This window comes from Rhyacophila brunnea, unplaced genomic scaffold (assembly GCF_057557595.1).
Source record: "Rhyacophila brunnea isolate RB1 unplaced genomic scaffold, BYU_Rbru_1.0 scaffold_23, whole genome shotgun sequence".
Classification (NCBI taxonomy): Eukaryota; Metazoa; Arthropoda; class Insecta; order Trichoptera; family Rhyacophilidae; genus Rhyacophila; species Rhyacophila brunnea.
In genome coordinates, this window is record NW_028232893.1 from 11,704,367 (window position 1) to 11,710,366 (window position 6,000).

Genomic DNA, 6,000 nt, shown 5'->3' on the forward strand with positions numbered 1-6,000 from the left:
TTAATAGCGAAATTTATTGATAAGCACCTACTTCTGTTTTTTTAATGTTTAAAAAATACCGGTATTCAATAATAAAAACCGAAAAACCGGTATTCACATTTTCATTCGGTATTGCAATCCCTAATTAATAGTACATTTAGTTCGAGACCCGTTCTGCCCTATTAACTACGATTTGGCACTGATTAAATTGTTTTATTTACACTTTCAAAACTGCCGTTTCTCTAGTTTTCTGTATGACATCAATCGCGACCAATCCTCTTTGACTATATCTGCTCCCTTTTCGGCAATCATTATCGTTGGTGCATTAGTATTCCCGCTCACAATCGTTGGCATGATACTAGCGTCAATAACTCGAAGTCCTTTTACTCCGTATACCCTGAGTCTTGGATCTACTACTGCAGTATTATCCCAAGATGGTCCCATTTTAGCTGTTCCAACTGGATGGTATATCGTCATGGATATTGTCCTCATTTGACACTCGAAGTAAGCGTCTGAAAGAAACTTATACTTTTTACAAGGCGGTAAAGATTTCATGTACAGTCTTGAACCAAACTGTTTGAACGGGCTTGCTTCAGCTACTTTTAACGCAATCTTTGCTCCTTCAACTAGCGTAGCTACATCGAAAGCGTTTTCAAAATATCTCGGATTTATTATTGGACTCCTGTAAGGACTTGATGATTTTAAACGGACATATCCTCTTGTTCTTGGACGTAACAGAAGTGGCATTATCGTCCAAGCGTCTATATTTGTGATCGGTCTCCAAAATTCGTTGTAAATTTCTTCAGTCAGGCCTAATACTTTCCTGACCTGTGCTCCTGCATCTGAACTGTAAACAGCTGGAGCCATGTGGAACTGAACGTCTGGCCAAAGACCAGACTCGTTGGCGTATTTCGTATTTACGAACGCCAATCCTTCGACTCCTCCCAATGTTGTCATCGGGCCGCGTTCTCTCAAAACGTACTGCATTGTGACAGGGAAAGCCTGCAATCTGTCTTGAATGATAGATACTGGTTTATCCACTAAGAAAGAAAGACCTCCCATAGCCACGTGGTCTTGTAAATTCTCACCCACTGCTAGATTCTTTAATACAGGTATCCCAACCTCTTGAAGATGCTTCTTTGGACCTAATCCTGATAACATCATCAGTTGAGGAGTATTAATCGACCCAGCCGATAATATCACTTCTCTTCTTGCCATTACAACTTGTTTTCTACCATTCTTCACAAATTCTACTCCATATGCTCGCATAGTCATTGGATGAATTAAAATCTTCAAAACAAAAGTATTCAAAGATATATGTAAATTGTTTCTACTTCTAATTGGTCTAAGAAAAGCTTTTGCTGTACTGCATCTGGAACCTCTTCTTAAAGTTCCTTGGGCTATCATAAATCCAGTTTGGATTTCACCATTGATATCTCTATTTTCATAACCTAATTCTGTCCCTGCTTGGACGAACGCTGCGACTAACGGCGTCCTCCAAGGTGACTCTTGTATAGTCATATATCCACCTTTGCCATGGTATTTGGTCCTTGTTAAATATGGGTTCCTGTTGTCTTCAGACTTCATAAAGTACTTCAAGGCGTCTCTGTATCCCCATCCAGGATTCCCGAAAGACTCCCACTGTTCGTAATCGTGCCTGTTTCCCCGCACGTAAAGCATGTAGTTAAGGACGCTCGATCCTCCGAGGACTTTTCCACGAGGCCAGTTGCATCTCCCCTTCTTCATTCCAAGGCAGGCTTTTCCTGTAGGCTCTGTCTTGTATTGGTAGTCCAACTTGGTCAGCTGTAGGTACGTTGCCAGTGATGGGACATCTGACACCTCGTTCTCGTCTGGACCTGAAACCATATTTTATTATGTATGAGATATAGAAGTAATTAAATATATTTTAGGAAGGTCAGATAATTTATGGAACGGTAATTATTACCTACTATACAATATTATATAGTAATAGTAGGTAGGTACATGTGACACTGTGATAACGACTGACAGTGAATAATTATAATATTAAGCAAAGATTTCATTCCCCAGATGATTGTATCCATTTATGAGTGACGTATGTATTCCACTGGTAGAGGCGTTCAAATTTAAATTCAAATTTATTTATTTACATATACTGAACTTTACAAATTATTACAAAATCAAGATTTTCACAACACAATATGTAGCATTTTTTGCTAATGTGCTAAATGTCGAAAGAAGTACGGCCAACCCAAAGCGATGGATGAGGGTAGGCTGCTAAGACCCAACAAAAATAAATGGTGCACACTAAACTTTGTCAGTTCAACGTATCTGTTTTCATTGAACTAAAACTACAATAATTTGTGTAGATAGTGTTAGTTTTAAATTTCAATTAAACCTTGCCTAATACACAGTCGATACTAGTAAACAAATATTCGTTTATCTATAAAATATTTAAAACTGTGCTATTAAACCATACATAATTTTAGATATTTTATAGAATTATAAAAGAATATTTTTTATCGATTACGGTTTAGTGTAGGTTCAGGGTATAACGAATTGAAAAAAAAACTTACTAACACCGTCTGTAATATGTATTCATAATTTAATGAAAACAAACAAGTATCATTGAAAAAATGTGCACTATTCTTGACAGATACATATGCAATTATGGTTTAATAACATTTTAAAATCTAACCCTAGCACATTCTAAAAATTGTATTCTTAGTTCAATGAAATGATGTATTATTACTGACAATGTTTAGTGTGCACTTTTTTTGTCGAATCTTAAGGCCATGCATTAGTTGAGGCACAGTCTAAAAAGATCGTTGCTAGGCGATGCGCGGATTGTGGGTCGCGGGTGCAAATGACGCCTGTCAAACGAAATATTATTTGTCATATAAATCCAACATACGTCCATTTTATGTTCTGTTTATTGTTCTATTAGTAACAATAATAATATATTCATTGACATGTTTTCTTTTTAAAGTAAATGGGTAACGTTTTTAGTCATCTTTACAAGATTTTAGAATTAATTGACCCGTCGCCATCACGCAGCAAAGTGACGTGTTTCTGACTCGACATTCTCTCACTGAATGCGAGCGAGTCCAAAATTTCGTCGCGCCTACAGTTGAAAATTATTTGGCGTTTCACTGATGCGTCACCTTAACAGCCTACATCCGCACCTTGTTACTGAAATGTAATGACTTCTTGTTAAGCTAAAGTTCATCTACAAATTTTAATGTTGTTCTCAAATCGAATTACCTATTCAGTGTTGTACTGCTTTACTGTAAGTACTATATTGGTAAGTTTCTACCACGTGAGTCACAGGAATCGGCAATAGAAATTCATTTCAAGAAATTTAACGTTTACTTAGTTGTAACAATTCATTGGTTACGGTTTCTGGTAAACGAATTTTAAAAATGTCGTAAATTCGGACAACCAATCCAATGCCGTTCAACTACACTGGGCACAAGTGCTAGGTCGATTAGGTTGATGCACTTAGAGAACAAGATTAGATATTATGAAAAAAGTCTATCGAAATGCTTAGCATCTTAAAAACAATAAATTGGAATTGTATCTGTACCGGAAGCCAGTGTAAAGAATAGGTACTATCTGAAAAATACAATTTAAGATTTGTCAGGTGCCTAATGCTTTGGACGTTATGGTTTTATGATTTTCAAGTTTTTGTTGTAAATATTATATCCGACCATGTCCGATCCTAATAGGATTATATGGGCCTCCACAGAGTGAAGGTTTGTTTTTACGAGAAATGGATGTCAGCCACTTGCTCAAACTATTAGGTCTATACTCCGACACATACACAAATTGAAAAATAATATGTGCACTTGCCAGGCCCTGGATTCGAGCCTGGGACCCACGACGGTTATCGGCAATCGCCATAATTAAATATTAAATCTATCAATGAAAAAACTATTTCTTTTATTCAACGAATAATTCACAAAATTTGAAAATGTAACACTCATTATATTGATCTTTCAAATTATTGAAAAAATACGACGACCGATGAGACTTGAGCCTATAACCACTGGATTCGCGTCAATGTGCTTTACTAATTAAACTACGGGAATCCTATATAATTACGGCGTAGTAGTTTTTACGTGAAATGGCGTTAATTCTGGCTATCGGTTTTTTGTGCCCTATTTTTTTCGTAAAGAGAATGTTCTATTAATGAACATTAATTATTCGAAATGACACGTCCTTGTTCTCTAGTAAACTTTATCAAATGTACGTACCAAACTCTTCTGTTTGTGTATATTATAAGTAATATTATCATCATTGTAAATTGCGAATGGAGCGAGGTGTGGGGGGGGGGGGGTTTGAAAGATAAAGCATCCACGTAGTAGCGAATCACAGGGTGCTGATCACATCATTTAGAAGTGTTCTCATATGTCGCATGAACCTGAAGAGAGGCTTTTTGACTATTGCGATCTAATTTTTACGAGAGGAAATTATTTCGCTTTTAGTAAATTTTCGGCTTCGTATAGTGAGACAGAAAATCTATTCTTAACTAGGCTTTACCGAAGCAGTAAGAATTTAAGTCAAACCAGGACCAGCAATCATGTGTACGTCATTCACAACCAGTATCTAGAGCAGTTTATTCTGAGATACTTCCAACACTATTTGAAGGGTGCAGATGGTAGAGGAAAGCATTTAGCCAACACTGATTTAATTGAGGAACATCACCTAATAAGTATTAGAATACTAAAAAAATGAACCTACCCGCTTCCATCAGCAGCACTGACCAATCCGGCACTTCAGTCAACCTGTTCGCCAACACTGCGCCGGCTGATCCACCGCCGACGACGATGAAGTCATACTCCAGAAGAGGCTGCTTGTCAATGACCCTATTCTCAGGATCGTGGCTGTCGTAGTTATGAAACGTCAGAGCTCCGAGAAGAAGAGGTATTAACCAGAGGCTGGTCACTCCTACTGTCTTCAGAGCAGTCGATGCTATCAAGATACCCACACCCATTATGGATAATTTTATTCTGTCTGTGTTTTAGCGTTGTATACAATCGTTCTGTAAACAAATTCTACGTCTCATTTTTTTGACTAGACGTTTTTCTTCAGTACAATTTTTGTCTAGACCTGTTTTTCTTTGCTAGAGATTTTCGCAATACTTCTTTATGTTAAACTCTTACATCGATTGATCATTTCGCTTCTTTCCGATATTAATTTGGTTCATTAAATCTGGTGTTAAGGTTTTCTTGTCTTGCTGCGTTTTTTTAGTAGAGTTCGTCTATAATTTTTTAGTACATGTATTTTAATTACGCTTTCTATAAAACCTCAAGTTTTTCATTTAATTCTTGCTAAATTTTCTTTTGAATATTGAGGTTTTTATTAAATATGAGACTCACTTTTTTAAATATTTAATCTTCTGTCTTCTAAAATTATTCTTTTCTTAGTGTTTATAGCTTCTGTATAACCACACCTCTTACTTATTCACTACTGACTGTTGTACAATCATACACTTTTTATATTTCTCTCTTCATTTTTCATTAACTGTCACCAGAAGTCAGATGTTGTCAACTGCTATATCGGGCGGTCTTGTGCTGTTGTCTGCGTGGTCGGTTCCCTGCCGTAACGACCGCAACCCCCTTCGTCTCACCATCCTACATCAGGCACCCCTGCTCACAAAGCGGCCCCAGTCCACTCGAGGCGACTAACTTTGCGGCACCTGAAATTCACAAATCAATAATAAATATGTATACTAAATAATATTTTCCTTATCTTGCTAATGTATGTAAATAGTGAACAAAATGTGGAGAAATCTTGAAATAACACACTTAATTCTGTTTTAGGGTAATTAAAATTTATTTAAGACGTACACATAAAATGGATCCAAAGAGGATCATTTGGGGCTCTACGGAGTGGAGGTTGTATTAACAGATTTTTGTTTTTACGAGAAATAGATATTAATAAATATTATAAACCGACGCATTACCGCTTGGCGTTCGCGGTGGGAATGGGACGACTGGCCTCCGGACAATTGGACGCCGCACTGTCGTAGATACGTGT

General features: G+C 37.0%; 1 pseudogene; it reads right to left on the reverse strand.

Annotated features, from left to right (window-relative positions):
- Nucleotides 1-204: 204 nt before the first annotated feature.
- Nucleotides 205-4,954, reverse strand: LOC147069493 (glucose dehydrogenase [FAD, quinone] pseudogene; annotated as a pseudogene).
- Nucleotides 4,955-6,000: the final 1,046 nt, after the last annotated feature.